This window comes from Carassius auratus, chromosome 8 (genome assembly GCF_003368295.1).
Source record: "Carassius auratus strain Wakin chromosome 8, ASM336829v1, whole genome shotgun sequence".
Taxonomy (NCBI): Eukaryota; Metazoa; Chordata; class Actinopteri; order Cypriniformes; family Cyprinidae; genus Carassius; species Carassius auratus.
Window position 1 is genome coordinate 2,430,571 of NC_039250.1, and position 27,224 is coordinate 2,457,794.

The 27,224-nt window shown below is 37.1% G+C and overlaps 1 pseudogene; it reads right to left on the reverse strand.

The window, feature by feature from the left end:
- Nucleotides 1-26,205, reverse strand: LOC113106956 (protein FAM102A-like; annotated as a pseudogene).
- Nucleotides 26,206-27,224: the final 1,019 nt, after the last annotated feature.

The following is a 27,224-nucleotide window of genomic DNA, read 5'->3' on the forward strand; positions in this document are numbered from 1 at the left end:
CAGAGCAACCATTGATGAGACACTGATGCAATGCGACATTTCTCCAAACCTGATGAAGAAACAAACTCATCCTAATCTCGGATGACATGAGGGTGAGCACATTTTCAGCAAATTTTCATTTTCGGGGGTAAAATATTCCTTAAAATTTTCCTAAATTCAAAAATCTCTTTATAAAGAAAGAATTTCTTCTCATGTTGATTTTGAGGTTTAATGTGACCGCGACTTGTAAAGAGATTCTCTTGTAAAGTGCATTAAGCTGGTTTTATAACACTAGAATCTGTAGGGAACGAGTTTAGTGTTGCACAGCAACAAGTTAAAAGATGAGAGGACAAGAGCCAGCAGACAGGACGTCCTGTGGGACAGAGAACATCTCTGGTCCTTTCACAGCACTCAGACCGGCTGGTGCTCCAGGAAAAGCCCACCTATGAGCCCGATCATGTCAAAACTTAGTGTTCAACGCAAACAATAAACATGGCATCAGACTCGGACGACAGTGAAACACAGGTACACTTACAGATGTGAACGAAGACAAGACACACACACACACACAGAGGACATCAATGTGCAGCTGCACTCAGTGGTACACACGGAAGCCTGTTTCCAACTTCGAATTAAAACATTAAAAAACATTGCTACTTTTTAATTTCACAATTAGGGCTTTGTTTCTTGCAAATCTGACGAAAAAAAGTAAAATAATTGTGAGATGCAAAAAAAAAAAAAAAAAGTTTACGCCTCGATTCTGATTTGTAATCCACCATGGTACAAAAAATTAATAAAACATTTATAATTGCAGAATTGTGAGTTTATATCTTGCGATTCTGAAATTATGTCTTGCCGTTTTGAACTTAAATGTTGCAATTCTAATTTTTCTCAGAACTGTTTGGAAGTCTGAATTTTGAGATACAAATCCGCAATTACCTTTTCTTTTATCCTGTCGGAAACATGCTTCCATAGAAATGAGATCAGATCAGAAAAGCGATTGTGTTGTGCAGCATCAGCACACGCCGCAGTGGTCTGGCACTGAGACTTTCATCAGGACTAATTTAGATGTTAATGAAATATCGGATTCAAGAGTAGATTTGTGTGATTCTTCAGTATTTTGATGATGAAGTGACGAAACAGGAACACCACGGCGGTGATCTAATGGCTTTCGATGACGACCGGCTCATAGACTCCTGCAGAGACCCTGTAACACAACACACAGTGAGATCAGTGAGTGTGTGTGTGTGTGTGTGTGTGTGCTCTGATGCTGTAGTGTGCTGTGTGTCTGTGAGGGATCACCTGTTTCCCAGCTGGATGCCGCTCAGCGCTGTCGATCCGTCTCTGCTCACAAACAGTCTCAGGTTACTATCTGAACCCACACACACACACACACACACACACAGACGGATCAGAAGGTGAATGATGACTGACCTCAATGCATCTCCATTGAAAGTGGATTTTGTCAAGTGGAAGGTCAATATTTCATCACTACATACATCAGGACGTCGCCACAAGATCATATCAGGTATGATAAAGATGTTCAGCCAAGTCTTGTGCATTAAATTTAATTCAAATGTAATAAAGAAAATATCATGTGTGTGTGTGTGTGTATGTATGCATGTGTATATATATATATATATATATATATATATATATAAATATATAGTTTGCATTTTATCTGCAATATATAACATTTATTTTTTGCTGATATACAATAAGTAACTAGCATAATATAATAAATAAATAAATAAATATAATGTTATTTAAGTTTTATTATAATTTAAATAACTGCATCAATAATGGAAATGCAAAACAAAACTTTAAAAAATTATTTTGCATATTTTCTATTTTTATTTATCTATTTTATTTAATTATATTATTTATATATTATATCTATGCAATTTATATATTCAGTAACGCAAGCAGACGCGAGTATTTCTGCCGCAAACGTACATTACATCAGTGTTCAGACGCTGCTCATGGATCAGATGAGATCAAGTTTGATTGTCACCTTCGTTGTTACTGATGTCAGAGAAGTTCTGACTCTGGACGATCTTCTCCACGATGTCGTCTGCGTCGATACGAGTGTCGTTGACCCAGGTCGGGCGATCCTCCACCGAATCCTGCTTCCTCCTGGAAATGCCAGAAACATTTACTGTTAGAGCTGCATCATAAATCACAATGAAATCACAGTTATCATGTGTATCTTTCAGTGAAGCACGGTTCTGTGATCAGCAGTAAATCTCCATCCGAAGGCCCGCAGAAGAAACACAAAACAAATCCAAATATTAAGAAAATCATCTTTAAAGTTGTTCAGATGAAGTTCTTAGCAATGCATATTACTAATCAAAACATGGCCGTACCGTGGCGGTCTGTTTGTGGGTAAGATGGGCCGCGGGGGTCGTGGAGGCCGCTCGGGACGGGTGTCACTCTCAGACGGGGGGTCGGCGCTCACACTGCTGCCTGTAGATGTGTTCCTGCGATGGGTCAGATCCGACAGACTGGAGGAGCAGGACTGTTCGGTGCTGTAGCCTGAGCACACACACACACACACATGCATGATCAATAAACATCATGCAACACATGATGCTCATCATGAAAAAAAGCACCGAAGCTTCGCAGAAGAGTGATTTTATGATGTTTGCATCATCGTGTATATTTGAACATATATTTGAGCTTCAAACAGAAGAAAGTTGTGGAATCTGCTTTTTATGAATTAATTCAAAGTAGTCGATGAATGCAAGTTTGTTTCATGAAATGACTATCAAACACTTTGACCATCTCCTGAGAAAAAATCCAGACCGTTTGTTTTAATTAAAGTCCTAAATGTTGACAATTTACAGAGTAACAGAGAAGAAAAATCCTACAGCAAATAAACCATACAAAAAAAGCAATAAAATATAATATGCATGACAAAATGTTTTGATTTCTTATAAAACTTTGACAATTTTTTAAACATCAGTCAATAATATCATATGAAAATCTCATGATTACGGCAATATTCAAAACATGTTTATTAAATCAAAATTATTTAAATTTAATCAATGTTATTTTAGTATAATTCAGTTGCGATTATAGTTTTCAGTATTTTTTTTAATGTTATTATTCTTTGTTTTTATTTTTACAAATAACTGCAATATTTTAAAATCATAGTATTATATTATTTAATATTTTGATCTTTTAATTGCAGTAGAAGTTTTAGAAACTATTGTGTTTTTGTCATTTTTATTCATAGATACATAGATATAGACACGTTTTCATATGTTTTTGTTTTAGCACATCAAGTTAAACTAAAATGAGCTGAAATAAAATTATTAATTTAAATTTTTTTTTTTTGATTGATTGATTGATTTCTTATTCACTTAACGTATATTTTACCATTTCATTCATCTGAATTTATGGTTTTAGTTTTAGTTTATCAACTCTGGATCTATTACTTAAAATGTACTTAAAATGCACCATTGCGCAGAGAGATGAACTGTAATACAGCAATAGTTTGATAAAGCTGCAGCTGAATGTCCTGCAAAACACAGAGTCGTGTGAAAGAGCTTTAAGTGTCTTTTAAGTGTTTTTGCCGGAAGCGCTCCTGAAGTGTCAGTAGCAGTGTGTTAAACAAACATTCCCAACACCTACAGCAGGGAATAAAGACAGGAAGCTGTGGAGGCACTTCCTGAAAATGTACAGAATGCACTGGGCTTTCCTCTCTTCTGGAAACACACACACACACACACACACCTGATAGTTTGCTCTGCTGACTGGCATAACTTGAGTTGCGTGAATGTCCCGTGTGAAACAATTCATCAGGACTTTGACCCTGATCCACCTCCTCGGGAAAAGCTAAAGAACAAAAACAGACCAAACAAATGTAAAATGACTACAGACATACTGCACTGAAAATTAACAAACAGAAAGAACATAAACATGGACATGCACTGTGATATTCTGTGAAATATGTTGCTTTTTTTCTACCAGAGCTGAGTACAGAAGGTCTCTGTTTAGTCAGTCGGGGATAAACCTCAGCGGTTCCTTCTCCTTTACAGTCCAGCTGCAGGGAAGGGTCTCGGCCGGCCACAGAGATACATTTGGCGGTGATTGGGGGACTAGTTAAACACAGAAAGACTCTCATCAGTCACATTGCTCATGATGTTTGTTGTAATGTCGTGTATCAGCCTGAAGGGGGCTCCAGAACTCACGTTTTGAAGCAGGGGTCTCCGGATAAGAGGGTCATTCCGATGGTCACCTTCAAAATCACAGGAAAGAACATGTTAGATCTTCACAGGTGAGTTTTTTGTGAAGAATGATGCTTGCATAAGTTGTTCCCTAGACTTCACCTGAATATTTTTAAGCGAGATGATCGTGACATAACCATCATCCCGCAGGAGAGAGCAGAAATGTCATTAATCACATATTTAGAAAAATCCCAGGGTGTTAATGTTTCCTTTTTGTTCATATTAAACAAAATAAATGTCTGTTTTCTGTCTTTTATTTATTTAAAATTATTTTCTTGTATTTCTGTCTACTGTGCCATGTATGTGTGACCCTGTCCTCTTGAAAAATGTTTATATATATATATATATATTTGTTTGTGTATAATTAATTTCTTGCATTTCTGTGTTTATTTATTTTCATCTAGTTATTATTTATTTATTTACTATTTATTTTCTATCTACAGCTCTGGTTTTGCAGAGCTTTTGGCTTGATTTTAAGAATGATAAGTTTCTATTATACTTATTTATTTTAAATTATTTTTATGTATTTATTTATTTACATTTTATGCATTTATTTATCATTGTAAATCCATTTCGGTCTACTGTCGTTTAAGTTTAAGTTTTATTTAAATATTAAAAATTTATTTCATTTGTTTGTTTATTTTACATTACGTTCTCAAATATCTGTCTCTTGTCCCTTGTTTTTGCATTTATTTTATTTATTAGTCTTACATAATTTTCTTGAATTTCTCTTTATACTCTATTATCTACTCTATATACTATTTATTTATACATTTTATTTCATTTCTTTCTTTTTTTAGCTTTTGTCACTTGTATTTGAACCCTGTTCAATTGGATTTTTATTTATTTATTTGTTATTTGGTTGTTTGGTTAAAGTTTCTGTTTTATTTATGCATTTTCATTTATTTCATCTATTTTTTTAAATTAAGTTTTCGAATTTCAAAACAGGTGGCATGATTTATAAAAAAAAAAAAATTTTCGGTTTTATTTTTAATTAATTATTATTATTATTAATTTTATATAAATAACTTGTCACTCACTTGAAAATGCTGTTCCTAATAAATGAGATAAATGAGTTTGGTGAGAAAAAAAATTAAAAAAGGAAGAAGACGAGCACTGCAGTATGTGAGCTGGTGTTTGACCTCTGACCTTCAGGATGGAGTTGTCCTGCCGTGTGTTCTTGGTGTCGTATCCCTCCAGCAGACAGCAGCGCGCGGTGGAGCCCGAACCAGCAAACTCTGCCATGTTCAGATCAGCAAAGCCCAGCTGATGGGATCACACACACACACACACACACACACTGACGCTAGCTTTTGTTTATAAGCACAGGATTCCCATCATGCCATGCCAAATGTGAAATATGTGCTGATTATAGTTTGGCAGCGTATAGAGCATATGGTGCACATCAGACCGGTTCCCTCCTGCTCTTTCTCAGCCCACAGTTTGTTGAAACTTTGCCTTTCAAAACTAATTTGATTATAAGTTGAACCGAGCTACAGATCCGTCCAAACAGATCACAGTCACCGCAAAACGAATCACATTTTCCCAGAATAATCCACTTCTGGAGCTTTCTTTTGCTCATCAGGAATTCATGTTTTTTTTTTTATCAAAAATACAGTAAAAATTTGAAATAATTTTAGAATTTAAAATAACTGCTTTCTGTTTGATTATGTTGTGAGTTGGTATTTATTTCTGTGATGCTCCGCTGTATTTTCAGCATCATTACTCAGTCTTCAGTGTCACATGTTCTTCAGAAATCATGAAAATATGATGATTTACTGCTCAAGAAACATTTATTATTACTCTCAATGTTGGAAACAGTTGTGCTGCACAATATTTGTATGGAAACCGTGATATTTTATTTTTCAGGATTCACAGATGAATAAAAAAGTTCAAAATATATTTTTTTGTATATTTCTCTTCTGTGCTTTAATTAAACATAAGTTTGGGTTTCTTTTATTTATATATTTATGTATTTATTTATTTATTCTGCTTTCTATTATTGATTTAAAATAGTCTACTGTCTCTAATTTTCACCCCGTCGGCTTTATTTCAAATCAATCCTTTCTATTTATTTATTTATTTATTTATTTATTATTTATTTATTTTATTTTTTTATCATTTTAAGTTATTTTCTTGCGTTACAGTGCTTTAAATTTTCCGTTTTATTTATTTGTTTATTTATAAAAAAATTATACTTTTGCTCCCTGTCGGCTTCATTTTAAAAAAATATAATCTTTTTGTTTTACGTATGTTTATTCATTTATTATTTTTGTATTTCTGTCAACACTTTTTTTTTAAGTACAGCGTTTATTTAAAATTGAATGACTTTGCAACATTATAAATGTCTTTGCTACTAATTGAATGCATGCTTGCTTTCAGTTTCTTTTTTCTGTTCTTTTGTGCAACCATAGTCTCATGAAAATACAAGTCTAAACTGATCACTCTTACAAGTCAATTAATTTCAGTTAACAGACATTTCCTCAACTAAAAAGCAACTTCCAGTGCATTCAGTATTTGCTATTTTGACCCCAGCGAAGCGTCATTCCTGTTGCACGTAAATGTTTAGTATTTAGCTGCTAGTTAAACATCCCGTTGAGTTATTGTCACGTCTCCCCGAGGGTTCATTTCCCCGAACACCTACCGCTGCCAGATGCATTTATTTAAAGAGCCCTTCTCCTGCAGAGCACCAGTATTTTTAGATCGAGGGAAATCCAAACTTAGCTTTGCTGCGGGGCAAAATACAAGGAAAGGTTGTCTAACTGGTGAAGAATGAAGCATTCACGTCTCTGTGCACTATCTAGGGCACTCAAAGGTTACAGCCGGTCAGTCCACCAGATTGAATGCTCTTTTAAGCATTGCTTATGTAAGATAAGCGTCACATGCATGCTCATGGGTTCATAATAAGCGTGTAAATCTTGTGACAAATGAGTTTACAACATCATATTGAGATGAGTTAGGGCCTCCTGTACACAATAATACTGTGAAGCTTCATGATTTTAAGTGTTAATGTGATGTATGACTCCAATAACATCTTGTAAAGGATGCATTGAAGCCTAGCAGCACCTATAGACTAGATGTATTTTATGAGCTTTAAGTGATTTTAATGTGTTGCAAGGATGTCAAGAGAAAACAAAGCATTTGCAGAAGCGAGTAATAGCTCAAATTGGGAATCCACTGATTCAGTTCCAGTCTTTCATAAATTCAGTTTGCTATTTTATGGCTTGATTTATAAGCGACACGACTCTTTATAACATCTCGCGATGAAAGCGACCAATCCTGTGCATATTCAAAGCTTTATGCAACAAAGTCAATGGCATTCAGATCATAATCATCCCTATATTATGCACATCATTTATTTTATGTGGATTAATAAGATTGTACACAACTAATAAAATCAGTGAAATACACAAGCATTTAAAAAGTATAAATATTTGAATGTTTTTGGAAGTTTCTTCAGCTCACCAAGGCTGCATTTATTTGATTAAAAATACATTAAAAAAGGTAATATTGTGAAATATTATTGCAATTTCAAATATATGTTTTCTATGTGAATATCTGTTAAACTGTAATTTATTTCAGTGATCAAAGCTGAATTTTTAAGCATCTCCAGTGTCACATGATCTTTCAGAAATCATTCTAATATACTGAATTACTGCTCGAGAACGATCACTCTGGATGCATCCTGGTTATATTCTTGATTTATTTGAAAAAAAAGTATTGTTATTATTATTATTATTTTATACTTTTATAAAAAAAAATTAAAAAGATTTGAACTGATGTTCAACTGAAATTGTTCAGTTAATATTCGAGCTTTTGAGTGAATGTTAGATTGCTGCATGTTATTCAGAAATGTACAGTAAGGAAGGATTTCGCTCACCTTTGAATAAGCTTTTCCTCCTTTGAGTTCCTGGAATGAAAACAGGAAGAGTGTGAAGTTCAGCGACGGGACAGTCATGGATGTTTATCCCTTCATCATGAGACTGAAGCGTGAAGGATTCCTCTCACCTTCCTGACAGAGACGCGACACACGCAGGGGTCCAGGACGCCGGTGTTGGGGTTGTGATATCGACCCACGCTTCAAGCTGTGGGTCTGTTTGTGATGGCCGCTCACGTAATAAAGCGTTTCCAGGCTGTTTGCGACCGGAGAAGATCAAGACCTTCATTTATTTCCATGCAAGAGCCATTCTGAAGCGTTTTAGACACAATGTAAAGGAGATTCACATCATGCACTGAAACCAGTTTCCACCAAATAATAAATAAGCATAATGTAGTTTTATACGCACTTCTTAATGATATAATCATGTATAAGTTCAAGATGATGAAGACGTTACTATCAGGTGAAGTCATTTATCATGATTTTATAACATTGCGCATAATATTTAGGAATTTTTTTAACCAATCGAGTATAGATGCACACTGGCTTTTTCTGAGGTAAAAGTAATGTGAATTATTGCAATATATGATAATTTTATCAGTTGCTTACTATTCATACAATAATACACATACTGTTGTAGTTTTCATTAATAACCATTGCTATCAACCACTGATAACTAGTTAAAGTTTTTAACATAACTCTGTGAAAATTAGACTGCTGTACTATTCATTCTGTAATATATTTAAATGTTACAGCTTTTGATTGCATTGATAACAGATCAAAGATTTGATTATGTCTGTTGTCTTTTACTGATTGCATTGAAGTAAACACACTGACAGTCAAGTCGTGTCATAGAATAAGCTTAAATTTAACATTTTCTGTCAATGGATTTGGCTAATAAAAGTGGCTTGGGTCATTTTTGATGCATCAAAAGGAAACTAGATGCATTAAGAGCTGGGGGTTGAAAACTTTTGGAAAAATTTGGCTATCTTCATTGTGTTCAAAAGTTTTCACCCCCCAGCTCTTAATGCATCTTGTTTCCTTCTGGAGCATCAGTGAACGTTTGAACCTTTTTTAATAGTTGTGTTTGAGTCTCTCAAATGTCCTCAGTGTGATAAGATGCATCTCAAAATCATAAAGTCACTGCTGGAAAGGGTTCAAATATGCAAAGATGCTGGAAAACTGAAGAATCTGCAGGACCTTAAAGATTTTTCTGAAGAACGCTGCTCAGTTTAACTGTTCAGAACAAACAAGGGACTCATGCACAACCATCACAAAACAGAAAGACAGTCGAGGATCATCAGGTAACAGCATACTGTATTAAAAACCAAGGGTTCACAAACTTTTGAATGGGCTTATTTGAATAATTTCAGCCATTTTTTGTGTTGTTGACTAAATGTAAACATCTTTTATATACAATATCTTACTCAGGACAGTATGATCTCTCTCATTTTGTTAAAATTTATTCATTATCACAGATTCTGCAAGGGGTTCACAAACTTTCGCATGCAAACAAACGGGACGGGAACTGCTCAAAAGTCAAACATTCACAAACCTGGTGCTCATTTACTATGCAAACACACAAGTGTCAAGTCAAATACACACACAAACACATTCACACACACTCACGATTGTCATTGAGAATGTAAAGAGAGGCTTGAACAAACAGTACTCAATATATTCATGAGCTTCTGACCATCTATACGTCTAATGATATGACTGAGAAAACAACCCCAACAACAACTTTCAGTTTTTCTTAAGAAACCACGGAGTTGTGTAACAAATGAAACAGCAAGCATCTGACTAGCACAAATCACCCAGAACAAGCCCATAGCTGTCACACACCACTGAAGCACAGGAGACAAGATGAGGATTCACAGATTTTTAATGAAGAGAGAATACTCGATTGGGGAAACACCGCAGAGATGAACGGATGTGAAAGCCCAGTATCCGAGAGACTTATAAACTTCCACTAAGCAAGTCCTGGTGTACTTCAGGGCAGAGGAGAATGGTAGGCAACTGACCAACGGCAGAAGATGACGTCGATGAGGACGAAGAGGATCTGAGAACTGGAGATCAAGAGTCGGGTAAGTCTTTCACATACGCGATAGACGAGACCAGACGATTAGGAGTCTGTGAGTGCGGGTTTATATGCACGTCTTGATTGGGCAGCGGCAGGTGCAATGACTTAATACTCAGGTGAGGAGGAACGGGAAGGTTGAGCTGTAGGGTCTGACGCTGGTTGGTTGGCTGGATCCGTGACAGTACCCCCTCCTCCACGGGCAGCTCCTGAAGCCCGATGATGGTGGCGACGAGGACGGCCTCTTCCTCTGGGTGCTGGGCGATCGGGGTGATTGGTGTGGAACTCTTGGAGTAAGGCAGGGTCTAGAACATCCTCATGTGGAATCCAGGACCTTTCTTCAGGACCGAAACCCTCCCAGTCAATGAGATATTCCAGTTGGCCTCCTCGTCGCCGTGAATCCAGGATGGTCCGTACGGTGTAGATGGGGTCTTCCTCCGGTTCGATTGGAGGAGGAGGTACCTCAGCCACATCAGACCCTGTGGGAGAAGGGAGAAGAGAAGGTCGGTGAGGTTTTAGAAGAGATACATGGAAGGTAGGGGTAATTCTGCAATTTGGAGGTAATTTTAGACGATAAGTGACAGGATTGATCTGCCTTAAAATAGTGAATGGCCCCATGTATCTGGGACTCAGCTTGCGGCAGGGCAGCCGGAGGCGTATATCCCTAGTAGAGAGCCAGACCTTCTGTCCAGGGAGGTATGTAGGTGTTACTGCTCTGTGAATGTCTGCCTGGATCTTGTGCCTCCTAACTGCCCCTTGCAGATGGACATGTGCTGAGTCCCAGACCCTCTCGCTCTCCTGAAACCAATAGTTGACTGCTGGGACCTCAGAGGGCTCTCCTGACCAGGGGAACAGAGGTGGCTGGAAGCCAAGCACGCATTGGAAAGGTGTTAGGCCTGTGGTGGACTGGCGGAGAGAGTTTTGAGCGTACTCGGCCCAGGGAAGATACCGGCTCCAAGTATGTTGGTGGCCATGGCAGTACGACCTTAGGAAGCGTCCGATCTCCTGAATCTTCCTTTCAGTCTGCCCATTCGATTGCGGATGGTAACCAGATGTTAGGTTAACTGATACACCTAAGAGACGGAAGAAGGCCTTCCAAACTCTGGAAATAAATTGAGGTCCTCGGTCCGAGATTATGTCTTCGGGTAGCCCATAGTTCCGGAATACCTGATTGAATAGGGCTTCAGCAGTCTCCATTGCTGATGGCAGACCCCTTAGTGGAATAAGGCGACAGGCCTTTGAGAAACGATCTACCACCACCAGAACACAAGTGTAGGAGTTAGAGTTGGGCAGATCCGAAATGAAATCCACTCCTAGGTGTGACCAGGGTCGGCGAGGGATAGGCAGTGGAAGTAACTTCCCCTCGGGAAGATGGTGTGGTACGCTGGAGATGGCACAGGTAGAACATCCTTGAACAAAGCGTTTGATATCTCTAGTCATGCCAGGCCACCAATATCTGTTGCGGATGAGCGAGAGGGTTCGTTGGCTCCCTGGGTGTCCTGACCCTAAGGAAGAGTGTACTGAGTTCATGAGGGACAGTCTTAGAGCTGATGGGACATAGGTCAGACCCTCGGGGACTCCCGGTGGAGCAGGTTCAGTAAGAGTAGCTTGGGCGATCTGATCATCTAGAGCCCAATGGATGGGACTGACGATGATGGCTGGAGGGAGAATGGATTCTGGTAGACTGGTGGGTTGGTCTGGGGCATGAATGCGGGAAAGGGCGTCGGCCCTTTGATTCTTTGTTCCTGGACGATACGTCACTGTGAATTTAAACCGGGTGAAGAATAATGCCCATCTGGCTTGACGAGGGTTTAGGCGTTTAGCTTCCCGGAGGTACTCTAGGTTGCGATGGTCAGTGATGACTTCAAACGGATGATTGGCTCCCTCCAGCCAGTGACGCCATTCCTCCAATGCTAGTTTGATGGCTAGCAGTTCTCGATTGCCAATATCATAATTCTGCTCCGCCGGGGATAACTTCTTGGAGAAGAAGGCGCACGGATGGAGCTTCGGTGGGACACCCACCCGTTGTGATAACACCGCTCCCACACCTGTCGTAGAGGCATCAACTTCAACAATGAAGGGTAACTCCGCGTTAGGGTGGATCAAAGTGGGAGCTGTAGTGAAGGCTAATTTTAGCTGGGAGAATGCCTGAGATGCTGCTGGAGACCATGATAGATGCTTGGGTGTCTTCCGTAGGAGGGAAGTGAGGGGAGCTGCTAAGGTACTAAAGTTACCGATGAAGCGGCGATAAAAATTCGCAAAACCCAAGAATCGTTGGAGTTCTTTGGTCGAAGTGGGAATGGGCCACTGCCGGACAGCTTCCACCTTCTTCAGATCCATTTGTATTCCCCTGGCATCAATGATGTAGCCCAAGAACTGAATAGAGGAGCGGTGAAACTCACATTTTTCGATTTTGAGGTACAGGTGATTATCCCTAAGTCTTTGGAGGACCTGTGCCACATGGAGACGATGATCGGCCTCGTTCTGCGAGTATATGAGGATGTCATCTATGTAAATGATCACAAACCGATGTAGGTAGTCCCGGAATACCTCATTCATGAAGGCCTGGAATACGGAGGGTGAATTGGCTAGTCCGTATGGCATGACCCTGTACTCATAGTGCCCTGAAGGTGTGATGAAGGCAGTCTTCCATTCATCCCCCCTCCGTATCCGGATGAGGTTGTACGCACTGCGCAGGTCTAGCTTGGTGAAAATGGACGCCCCTCTCAACATCTCGAGTGCCGCTGGTACCAGGGGAAGGGGATATTTGTACAGTACGGTCTGCTTGTTAAGGGCCCGGTAGTCAATGCATGGTCTTAGGCCTCCGTCTTTCTTGGCTACAAAGAAGAAACTGGAAGCGGCAGGTGATGTAGAAGGGCGGATGTAACCCTGACGAAGAGCCTCTTCTACATACTCTTCCATGGCCTTCTGTTCTGGGATGGATAGGGGATACACTTTTCCCTTAGGTAGGGTTGCACCTGGCAGCAGTTCAATAGCACAGTCCCATGGTCTGTGCGGGGGCAAACGGGTAGCGAGTTGCTTACTAAAAACATCGCGGAATGGGCTATACTCCTCTGGGACTGCTATATCATGCTGACCTAGGGGACTCTCGATGGTTGTGGCCTGGAGGAGTAACTGGGTTGATCTAGTAGGGGAAGAGGGTCTAGTAGGAAGTTTTAGACAACTTTCAAAGCAGGAGGCGCTCCAAGAGAGGATGTCGCCCGTGGTCCAGGAAAGGTGAGGGTTATGCTGCCTAAGCCAAGGGCGTCCCAGGATGATATCTGCTGTTGATCCATCCAGCACCAGCAAGGAGATCCTTTCATAATGGGTTACCCCAATGCGTAGGGTAAGGGATGGTGTACAGTGAGAAATAATACCTTTTCCGAGAGGTTTCCCCAGAATGGAGTGTACATTCATCTTCTGGCAAGGGATTTGTGGGATGTGGAACTGGCTGACGAGGTGTCTGGAAATGAAGTTTCCCGCGGAGCCCGAGTCAATGAGGGCCTTCGCTGAAAAGGAGTTGGGGCCAGAGATCACCGATACAGGAAAGTAGACTAATGATACAACTTCAGCCCTAGAGGTCAGGCTACTCACCGCTGGACGAGGTGGACGAACGGGGCATTCAGACCTGAGATGACCATCTGCTCCACAGTAAAGACACAGGTGTTGTTGCAGCCGTCTTTGACGTTCAGCAGGTGAGAGATGGAAGGAGTCAACTTGCATCGGTTCGATGGCTGATGCTGAAGGATATTGCACTGGGGAAGATAGGGCTACTGCGGTGGTGGTAGGTGAAGTAGGAGGCGCGGGCAATCCCAGATCACATGCTGCTAGCCTCTGGGCTACCCGGATAGAACGTTGGATCAGATTCTCCAAACCAAAGCTATCATCATAGATGGCGAGATGTAATCGGAGAGATGGGGATAGCCCCTGTCTATAAGCTGTGATGAGAGCAGCCTCATTCCATCCGCTCGCAGCTGCTAAGGTGCGGAACTTCACTGCATACTCCGCCACCGAGGATCTTCCCTGCTTTAGGTGATATAATTGGTCATGTACAGAAAGGGAGTTTGCAGATTGATCAAATACCTCCTTAAAATGTGTTACGAAGGTTTCCAGGGAATGAGTTGCAGGCCCAGCTTGTTCCCAGATGGTTTTAGCCCACAGGAGAGCACGGCCAGAGAGCAGTGAGATAATAAATGCGATCTTGGCTCTATCTGTGGGGAAGCGCTGAGGTTGCATCTCAAACAATAAGGTGCACTGCAGTAAAAAGCCGCTGCAATTCTCCGCCGCGCCACTGAACGGCGCTGGTAGGGCCATAGGACCGGTCGGCAGTTCAGGTGAGGAAGCGGCGCCTGGAGGAAAGAGTGACTGCCGGAGCTGATTCACGAGTTCGGCAAATGGATCGATTTGTGACGTGGTCGGAGAACTGGGGTCCATATCTTCGTGAAATAGGGGTCTGGTCTTCTGTCACACACCACTGAAGCACAGGAGACAAGATGAGGATTCACAGATTTTTAATGAAGAGAGAATACTCGATTGGGGAAACACCGCAGAGATGAACGGATGTGAAAGCCCAGTATCCGAGAGACTTATAAACTTCCACTAAGCAAGTCCTGGTGTACTTCAGGGCAGAGGAGAATGGTAGGCAACTGACCAACGGCAGAAGATGACGTCGATGAGGACGAAGAGGATCTGAGAACTGGAGATCAAGAGTCGGGTAAGTCTTTCACATACGCGATAGACGAGACCAGACGATTAGGAGTCTGTGAGTGCGGGTTTATATGCACGTCTTGATTGGGCAGCGGCAGGTGCAATGACTTAATACTCAGGTGAGGAGGAACGGGAAGGTTGAGCTGTAGGGTCTGACGCTGGTTGGTTGGCTGGATCCGTGACAATAGCAATGTGAGCTTCTTAAAAACCTCGCCGTTTCTGGGAATCCAGGTTTGCAGCTGGATCAAATAAAACTGTTGAATGCTTTTAAAACATTATGTCATTATGGATTTGCTGGATATAAACACACACGAGAGATCAGGACCAACTCCATCTACAAAACGTTGTGTGTGTGTGTGGCTTTTTGCCAACAATGGCATCTGTTCCTAATCCTTCTTCACACTCACACACACACACACACACTCACACACACACACACACACACACTTCATATCGCACTGAGGAGTGGCATAAGTGTGTGACTCAGTTTCATGTTCTCAGACGAAAACAAACTGCTTACATGTTTGCTTACACACACACGTTCATCTAAATGAGGACACAACACACACTGGTTTTATAATATACAGTTAAACCCAAACCATGAGGCTTCGAGAGACATGCTTAAATATGTGTTTTAGGAAACAGAAACAACTTAAACTAGAATAGAAATAACAGAACTAGTGTCAAACGTGCATTGAATCTAGCTTCTTATACAGATGGATTTATGTTTTAATAAAGCATGTCAAATGGGTCTTAAGACGTCAGACACTTTTAACGCAACAGAAATAATTGTATAAAATAATATAAAAAAAATACATAATTTTATGATACAAAAAAATATATATTACGTAATAAATGTATATATTTTATATTATAAATAATTAAATTTATATCTATTTATTATTTTTGCCAAATACTCACTTTTATTTGAAACGTCAGTGTTTATTTGACACTGAAGACTGGAGGAATGAAGCTGAAAATACAGCTGTGCATCACAGAAATAAATTACATTTCACAATATATTCATGCAGAAAACTGTTATTTCACACTGTAATAATATTTTCACATTTTTTTATTTTCCTACTGTATTTTTAATCAAATAAATGCAGCTTTGGTGAGCAAAAACATTAAACAGTAGTGCATTTTTATATACGGTCACCAAATATAAAAACAGTGAAATCAATCTGATTGGAAATAAAAAAGATTCACTTTATTCATGCATCATTTCATTTACATTTTAAGATATAAACACACACACAGAGATCCTTAGTATCTGCAGCAGTAACATGAAGCAGCTGATTAACGCGCCGAGGGTCTTCAGAGGGTTTAGTTTTGTACGTTTCTTCTGTTCCAGCACTTGTTGTTATCAGATCCGGTCTGGTTCATTCTCTCCCCCCCGACACATTCTTTCCCAGCATTCCAGGGGCCATGGTACTTTGTTCTATCCCTGTAGCAACCGCAATCACGGTAACACTGACGGAACGAGACAAGAGAAAAGGAGGACACCCATAATGCACCGAGAAAGAGAGATAAATAAGAGATGCATGCACTTTTTCTTCAAGTATCAGTATTGCAATGCAATCCACCAATGCAACATCAGATTTCAAAGCACCAGTCGCTAGAATAAATATTCCCACAAACAACAACACAACAGGCTTTGTTCGTTCTTGCACTTTCTCCTCTCATGCCCTCGGCTCGACTCTCTCCCACGGCGGCTGAAGGCAAACCCAATCAAGCGCTCCTGAATGCACCGATTGTTGGGAGACTCGGGACAATATACAGCGTACAAAAGATCCACGAGCGAGATTCATTTGGGATAAATATGCATTAGATGTGAGGAGCAGGGAGAGAAAAATGACCGGCAGGTGTGTGAGATTCAAAACTCTTTATTATCAGTAATAAAGATGAGATGATAAACAATACAAGCTTTGATAGTTTAAATAACGTGCACGGTTAATGTGTATCGTAATTTTGCACACACAAAAAAAAGTTATTGTTATTACTGTGTAAAAAACAATGAAATAAAGTAGTTTTTAAAATTTTATTTTTAGAAAAATATAACTGTGTAAAAATAAATAATTAGATATTTTATATTTTATAAAACAATAAAAAGTTATTTGTCTGTGTATATTAATATAAAACAAGTTTTGTGTAGTTTTTTTTTTTCAAACAACAAATTTGATTTTAATACAGAAAAATGCATTCAGCAAAGTTTGATACATTTTGATTTTGACACTTTTTTTTGGGGGGGGGTGTATATCATATTTAATAAATATTTAATAAATTTTATACAAAATCATAAAAATATTATGAATGCATGAAATATCACAAATACCATGATTTTTTCATGATGTTTATAAATCTGAACTAACTTTAAAAAGGTCAAATTATCTTTTTCTTCTAATCATTTAAGCTATTCTAATGAGACTTTTTTTCTGAATCCTTAATATTTCACACAAAAAAAAAATATATATATATATATATATATATATATATATATATATATGTATATATACACACACACACACGCACACACACACACACACACACACACACACAAATACAGTTTCTGCACTGAATATTCATGTAAGTCTGATTGTGTGTGGTTTCTGGAGATGTAGCGTGCTGAATGCTCTGAACAAAACACAGAATACAAAACAAAAGAGAGAGGCTTCATTAAAGAGAGGAAACCCTGAAAGAGGACAGATCCTCCCCCAGCGAACACCAACACAATGATCACAATGAGCCGCTCAAACCACAGCTCCACAGACATCAGACCACTGCTCAACACCAGCTTCTGCCACTTTGCAAAATAAAAGCATGCATTCCTGTACCATAAGTATTCTGAATGCAACCGGTGCTTTGGGAGGCCTGTCGCTGTTAGTGCTGTCCAAAAAAAATACCTAATTTCGAAAATTAGTCGAATTTAACATAAAAATCCACATTTGAATGGGAAAACATTGCATTTGAGTTTTAGCTGTGCGTAAGACAGCCTTTAATGTAAGTGTAATTGCATTTGAATGTTTTTAAGCCTATCCAGTTGAACCCAATGTGGAGAAAATATTATTTACGGCAAAACAGAACAGATATTTATTGCATTTTGTAGAGGGAAATCTATCCTCGTTTCACTCGTGTCTCGCACAAGAGAGCGGCATGTTTAGAAAGCCACGAAAAAAAACGAATGCAAGTTCAACTTTAAAGAACCATGTCTCACGACTTTACGGCGTTTTTTTCTGCATCTAATATTTTTAAATGAAAAAGTACTCTTGGCTTTCGTCCCTTTGTATTAAACTATACATGCATACATACATGATGCTGTTTTTTTGTAATTCTTTAACCAATTTAATTAATTATATCTAGTTTATTTTAAAAAAAATTATGCACTTTTTTCAAAGACAGTCGTGTTATTTTATTGCGTTGAATAAGCGTGCATTAGTAATATTTCGCTCAACGAGCCCTCTTGTGGCCTCAGGAGAGAAGCCAAAAACTGATATTATCCATTTTTCTTTATAATATTGATCATATTTAAGCACAAAATTAAAATTTCGATTTTTCAGCAATTTTGACAGTCCTAGTCGCTGTATGACCCTCTTCTGCATCCGTGTAGCCCTGTTTTTGCAGATGATTCAGTCGAGCAGAAATGTGCTGCGCTCAAACAGGATTCTTATCTCCCATCCGTGTCAGAGTCCAGGCGGCCCGTGTCAGAGCTGACCGCGCTTGGACAAACATTGACGTCACCGCAGACCTTCCTTTACTATCTGCTGTCGGACGCTGAGCCTCTGGCCACATGACAGCGCAGGATAACGGAAGGGGAGACGGACAGAGGGTTCGGCTCGTTTCAGCCAGGAAGTTTAGTATACTCTGTTTACACTTGAATTTTAGTTCGTTTTAGCAACTTTCTTGTGCTTTTGTCATTAATATATATATATATATATATATATATATATATATATATATATATATATATATATATATATATATATATATATATATATATATAAAATGTTTCACTAGTATTTTTTTTAATAATACAAGTAATAATATTTTTTATATATTTTGCATATGTATTTTTCAGTAAGATTTGTATTATATTTGTATTTATTATTTTTTTTTAAAATCTTTTTAACATTTTATTAATTTATTTAATTTTTTTATTATAATTTGTAATAATCTTTTAATATTTATATATAATTTTATTTATTAATCGTAGTTTATTTAGTGTGTTTTTAATTGGATTTTAATGCATTTTTTATTATATTACATTTAATTATATTATATTATATTATATTATATTATATTATATTATATTATATTATATTATATTATATTATATTATATTATATTATATTATATATAGTTGAGTTTAACTAGATGTACTATAATTACCAAAACTAAATAAACTTATTATATATATATATATATATATATATATATATATATATATATATATATATATATATATATATATATATATATATATATATATATATATAATAAGTTTATTTAGTTTTGGTAATTATAGTACATCTATATATATATAATTTATAAGTTTATTTAGTTTTGGTAATTATAGTAAATCTAGTTAAACTCAACTTAAAACAAGGAAAGCTTTCTTGACAACTAGCTGAAATAAAATATGTTTTTTTTTTTTTTTTATCAGTTAGCATTTAGTTTATTTCAGTTAACTTTTTAAGATTAAGTTTAAGTTTATTTAACTATTTCTTTAAATGTATAATCACTATAAGTTGTGGGTACATCGGATATAAGTCTAAAAAGCAGAACAGAAATATCCAGTTCTGCAAGTCTTAACACTTTAATATCGAATAAAGTTGCTGATGTGTTGAGTTAAGGTTTCTGATGCACTGATGATGACAAAATAAACACTACATGTGATGTTATCAACTGAACACTTTCTTAGCAAGACGAAATGAGACTGAATGAGATTTATGTATTAAACACTTAATAATTGTTGTCAGCTATTTATATGACAGATTGCTGGTTGAGTGAATCTCTGAAACTTTCATTTTTGCATACAAGATGCGTTTGTGGGTTTATGGCCTTTGAAACATCACTTATACGTGCAAAACGCAAGCAGATCTTGAGTTTGTGAGGTTTTAAAGTTCAAATTTAATTGCAACAGGGGATTTGACTGGCCCCGGAGGGACTGAACGCGATCTGAAGCGTCTTCTCCTGCTGTTTTGTGATGTTTGGCCCTTCTCTGATGTCGCTGGTAAACAGCCGAAGAAATCAGATGAGACGGACTGAAGTCCTGTGGACACTGAATAATGAGGAAAAGCAAGACAGAAGAAGAGCGTTCCCAAAGCAGTGCGTGCTGGACGTGTATCGTTTAGTCTTATCGTCCAGTATTGTTTCGGTCAGGAAGAGACAGCTGTTCACGGTCAACAGTTTCCAGAAAAACTGCTTACACAGATTCACAAATCAGCAGTTATGAACCTGCAAGTCGAGAAAAAACACTCTGCAAATGAGACAGTCGGCACATTTGTTCCTATCTGATGGTCAGTGAAAAACAAGGAGCTCTAGAGTGAGTCGTAATGAGCTTTATGAGTCACAGACACTGAGAAATCTACGGAAGCTTGTTTAAATCAATTCAGACCAATTCAACAACTTTTTACAGTTTTTCTCTGAATTCTCACATTTTATCTCACAATTTTAATTTTTTCATACATTTTTGGTTTATGACTTACAATTTTATTTTATTTTTTCCTCTGAATTCTGAGTCTATATCTCGCTAATTTAAATTCATTTCTGGATTTTGGGTTCATCAACATCACACAATTGTTACTGTTTTTCTTTGAATTCTCACATTTCATCTCACAAATTTTTTTTTTCTGGAATGTTTGTTTATGACTTACAATTTTAATGGTTTTTCTCTGAATTCTGAATTTGTATCTCGTAATTTTGACATTTTTGCTGGAATTTTGATTTAGGCAACATCTCACAATTATAAATTTTTTTAATTTGAATTCTAATGTTTTATCTCACAATTTTTATTTTTTAATGGATTTTTGGTTTACGACTTACAATAAAAGTCATTTAGAGTCTATATCTTGCAATTTTGACATTTGGATTTTGGGTTAAGGTAAAAACTCTACATTTTTACCGTTTATTTCAGTGAATTCTAATTTTATCTCTCACAATTGTGACTTTTTTTTTTTTTTTTCTTGGATTTTTATGTTCACATCTTACAATTTTTTCAGTTTCTGCCACAGAATAAAAATAGTAAAGGTAACAGCATTTTCTATCTTGCTATTTTTTTTCTTTGAAAACTAAATATATATTTAAAAATTCTGAGTTTATATCTCACAATTCTAAGAATGAAATCAGAATTCCGTTTTTGTCCTGTAGCATTATTTTGAATCTACATAAAAGCGTTTGATCATCAATACTGTTGCACAAATTAGTCGAACAGAGTCAAAACTGAGGAAAGCTGCTTCCTTTTTCAGATGAATCAACTCATCAAGAGTAATTCAAAACCATACATAAATGATGATGACAAAAAAATTATGATTATGTGTTGGTGTGTTTTCTGAAAAAGATGTCTAGCTATTTTAAAATGTAATAACATTTGACTAAATTAAGTCAAGAGCCAATGCTGATGCACCACTGTAAAATCTTTTATGAAAAACATATTTACGGTTAAACTTAAACATTGCAGCATGTCTAATTTAATCTGAAGAGGAAGCTCTGCATTATTCATCTTGACTTTATTCATCAGAATGGTTCATCTTTGAAGCGCTGTGATCACGAGTACCTGTGACAGAAGCAGCTCGTATTTCTGAACCTGTGATTAAACTGAACTACAGCCTGTACGTCCAGCAGAAAAACACACAGCTTTCACTAATTAGAGGACAGCTGCACATGTGGCAACAGGCTGGTGCATGGGGCGACCCACACACCCAGTGGTTTGGGCTTTTTATGGTTAACCTTTCAAGAACAGCAGCACAGCAGACCAGCTCTAAAACTACAGACCATTATGCTGCTTTTAAGAAAAGACGTCCAATAACATCGTCATCTAAAAGAGCAAAACTAAAGTTGCACTAAGTTGTCAGCCGATAACAACGAATAGCTTACAAGACTTTAAGCGTAAAACAAACCAAAACATGTTGGTTGCATGAACTGAAAATTTACTTCTTTCAGTAAATTCAACATTTATTCACTCTCAAGTCAATCCAAAAATCATATAAATTCTGTTGTTGGTGGTGTTTTTACATGCAAAAAAAATCATACAGACCAATTTTTATGTTGCTTGAACTAAAAAAGCATCCATGCAACATGGGCAGAAAATAGAGTTAATTCTGCTGGTGTATCGTGAATCAAACATAAGGCGTGCAGCTGGACACTTTTAGCACAGAACCTGATGATTACGAATGACAGGTGAAGAATCTGCTTTAAACATCAGCTGTTTCAGTGTTTTGGTCAATGCACAAAATTAGCAAACCTTTTAAATCAGCCGCTCACACAGGCGTATGAGGAACGAGATGCTTTTCATTTAAGAGCAGACCAAACCCTCCTAATTATAAGGCTGCTTAACGAAGATTCGGCCCACCCAGCTTCCTATGACAAACTACTATTCATGGATTGGAAAATACTACATTTCTATAAATAACAATCTGCATTTGTGTGTCAGGGAAGTATTTGGATTACATTTATAGCTCTTTTGAGTCACTCTTGATACTGTTCTGAAGAATCTCATCTGAAACTATGCTGTAGACATTTATTTTCAGTATATGACATCTTTATGACATTTATTTCATGGATATGTTTTTAGAAGCAGTTTATGAAGAGAAAGATTGCTGTTTATGGCCATGAACTGTTATATTGGTGCAAATGAATGAAAATGATTAACTACAAATGTTCTTTGTGTCTGTTTAGTGGGAACAAGTGTAGATAACCTTCCTTGATTTTGTTTTTTACTAGGCGTTTTTAACATTTAATCATATGCATGCATGACTATCTTAACAAAACATTAAAAGCAACACAAAGGTGTTTTTATGTGTGTGTGTTGCATGCAAGAATTGACCATTTCTTTAAAGAGATGTTTTGTTAATTTTTTGTTCATGCAACTAACTAGTCTTTAGTTATTGAGGCTTTATTTTATTCTCATATGTGACCCTAAGATGCACAGAGATAATTGCAGCAATAGCCAACAATGCATTGTAGATTTTTCTTTTAAGGCAAAAATCATTAGGATATTAAGTGATTATCATGATTCATGAAGATATTCAGTAAATTTCCTACCGTAAATATATCAAAAGTTAATTTGATTAGTAATATGCATTGCTAAGAACTTCATTTGGACAAATTTAAAGATGATTTTCCCAATATTTAGATTTTTTTTTTTTTTTGCTCCAGGGAATGTTTTCTACCCTTTTCTCACTAAATTGACAGAAGGAAGGATTATAGTTAATCATTGACATTAATTTGCACCAATATAATAATTCATTGCAATAAACAGCATTCTTTACCTCCATATATTGCTACAAAAAAAAATGTAATTGATGAAAAATGCAATGCAGGCACTTCTGCAAACGTTCTGGAGTAAATCATTGATTTCTGAATTGATTTACTGAGACTGAAGTGAAATGAATTATATGAATAGAAACTAGTCAAATCGCCCAGAAATAAAATAGTGTCAAACGTCTAATGTATTGCTGTGTCTGCGGGCGATGGCCTCATTCCTCCTGTTCTTGTCATCTGTCTGAAACCGTGCGAAACCAAACATCTATCACCAAACTTCCTACAGAACAAAAAGCAACTTTCCGTTTCTGATTGCATTTTAACAATACCCTGCAATCCTCAAAATCTAGATAAGCAAACAGCAGGATGATGAACCCATAAGACTCAACCGCAGTCTGATCTGTGACCTTCCTCTCACTCACGTTCACTGACGTCTCTGTCTGTCCAAGAGCTTGACTTCCTCCTGAAAACCAGCCCAAGACTCCACTGAAACAAAAGCGGTTTATGTGCTGAGGGAGGTGTGTGTGTGTGTGTGTGTGTGTGTGTTTGAAGGGTGGGAGACGTGTGTGACTTGAATGAGAATGTTTAAAAGAAATAAATTAGACCTTTACAAGCTTGTGGTCTGGCACTGGTTCAGCTAAAAACAGATCTGTCAACATGATCTGATCAAAATAACTGGCCTTAAAGGAATAGTTAACCCCAAAAATTAACATTCGCTCCCCCTCAGGCCATTCAAGATTGTTTCTTCATCAGATTTGGAGAATGGATGCTCTGTAGTGAATGGGTGCCGTCAGAATGAGAGTCCAAACAGCTGATAAAAACATCACAATAATCCATCAGTTATTGTCTTGAGAACCCAAAAGCTGTGTGTTTGTAAGAAACAAATCCAATATTAAGATGTTTTAAGATGTCAACTGTGGCTTTCGGCTAAAATATGATGAAATTTGATCTCATGATGTCTCTCACTTCAAAATCCACCCAAATATTTGTTTAGAGCTGTTTTTGGACTTTAGGCTTGTAAACATTGTCTGATCTGTGCAGTCTTGATGGATGTTTCTTAAAAACATGCAGCTTTTGTCTTCTTCAGATGTTCACTGATGGACTGTAGAGCTGTGGATTATTGTGATGTTTTTATCAGGCTCTCATTCTGACGGCACCCATTCACTGCAGAACAAGAGATGCAATCCTTCACTTCTCCAAATCTGATGAAGAAACAACTTCAACAGAAACATTTTCAGCATTTGTTTTTTTAACCATTCCTTTAATTGCAAATTATTTGTGAGAGCATGTTATTGCAAAGTTATTGCAAACTCCAGCAGTGAAACACCGGGATGCACGGATGGAAAAACTGCTGTCTGAAACAACAACTGATGTGGAGGACAGCGAGTCTTTCCTGTTATTCTCAGACTGTAATGAGCAAAGAGGAGAAAAGACACCAGACAGCCTGGAAAACAACAGCTGAGCTGTAAATCACACTCAAATAACAACTACGCATTGTTGACTTTACTCTGATTATAGGAAACCTAAACTCAGTGTTTCTGTAAAGTGAGTTTGTTTGAAATACTACAGTTTTTGAGTCATGAGTAAAACGAAGGACAACAATGAAATGAATGATTTAGATCACACAGACAAATCCATGATGGAGCTCAAAATGACACGACTTAATGGATGAAGTGAAACATACAGACAGCAGTATCAGACTACAAAAACTAAATACAACAATTCAACAGACACTGCATCTGGAAGTGATCTTGTACGTGTGAGTCTGTCTTCACTTCCCTCTGATCACATGATCAACATCCTCATTTAACCTCTCAAACTGAGAAACTGATCATTAATAACAACTGCAGGCAACCAATCACAACTCTAGCAGTGTTACTTTACAACCAGATCAATGGGCAGAAGAATCTGAAATGTGATTAATAAAATAAATAAATTCATCTTCTAGAACCAAATACTCCAAAATCCAAAAAAAAGAAAAAAAATGCTTCTTGACAGTAAAAAACAAAAAAAAATACTACTTGAAATTAAAAAAACATTTATTTTATTTTAATATTTTAACTAATTGCGAACGCAACATTTTCTCATTTTCATTTAGCTTAACTTGGAAGTACAAAAAAAGCTCAAACTAAAATGTGAAGAGAAAAAGAAGAAGAGAAATCCACAGACATAAAAAAAAAAATATTTTATATGTAAAAACAAAACTAATAACAGACAAAAACAAAACAAAAACAAAAAAAAACTTGTAATTAAAATATTAAAATACTTTTTCAGAAATTACTCAAAACTATAACATCTCAAATAAACTCTGCAAGAAGGTCCTGCTCAATTTAAAGCAAGTATCTTTGTATTTTAAAGCTGCAGACCAACAAGTACATTAAAAAGAAAAAGTTCCCTGGTACTTTTCAGAACTTTTTGCAGGTTAAATACTTCGGAGCAGAATGATGCATAGATACAATGAGTCACTATGAGAGCATCTGAAATTACAAACAAATACTGCGATGATGAGGAAGATGAAGAGGTGTTTTACCTGGATGATGAAGCAGTGAAATCTCCTCCATCCAGCAGTCGGATCTTACAGAACAGCACTCCGTTGACAAACGGCACAGCTGTCAGCTCCTCCAGAGTAACGAGGGTCTGAAACTTGAACTTCTTCTTCTTGACGAGAAACGCCATGAACTCGAGCTGGGTCTATTCTTTAGTGAAGTCTAATGTTTGAAGGCTCTGATCTGGCTGTGGGAGATCTCTCTGAGGGTCATGTTCTCATCAGCAGAATCAGTCGAGTCCTCGGTGTTTCTGTCTGCAGTGTTTCGATCAGACGAGACTCTGTTTGGATCAGGGATTGTGAAGCTCCGCCCCTTTCTCTCTCTCTCTCTCTCTCACACACACACACACAAACACACGAACACAAACACACAAACACACACACGAACACAAACACACGAACTGATCTCCGGTCAGTAGTCATTTTAATATTGCCAATGATAAAAGCTTTAAATATAACTTCCAAATGTAATTTATACTGAAATATCAATATTTTAAATATATATAATTTATCATATAATACATCATATGTGGAGATTCCAGAACAGAAACCCCCAGCTCTCCCCCTCCTCGGTGAGTCATTGGAGTTGTCACACACACACACACACACACACACACACACACACACACACATATATATTTGTGTCCAAACTTTTGGTCTGTACTGTAAATATATATATAAATATATATAAATATATAAATATATGTATATTCAAGTTTTTGAACAGTAAGATTTATATATAATTTTATACACTATACCATTTAAAAGCTTAGGGTAAGCATATTAGTATTCTTTTTTTTTCTTTTCTTTTTGATGAAGACATTTATAATGTTACAAAATATTTATATTTCAGATCAATGCTGTTTTATGAAATTTATATTCATCAAAGAAACCTGAAAAATCTATACTAAGCTTTTTTCAACATAATAATAATAAAAAAGCCATGTGTTCTGAGCAGAAAACTAGAATCTAGAATCTTTGAAATAAATTGCATATTCAAATAGAAAACAGTTATTTTAAATAGTTAAAATATTTCAGAATATTACTGTTTTTGCTGTACTTTAAATAAATGTAGGCTAAGTGAGTAGAATAAATGTATTTTATTCTGTTTATTTTATTTATTTTACTTACTGTTCAAAAACTTTTGACTGGTAGTGTCGATATTTTACATTTAGTCATTTAGCAGACTTTTATCGAAAGCGACTTACAAATGAGGACAATGGAAACAATCCAAATCAACAAAAGAGCAATGAAATATAAGTGATATTTTAAAATAGAAAACATATATTAAACATTTTTATCAGCTGGTATATTATTAAAAATACT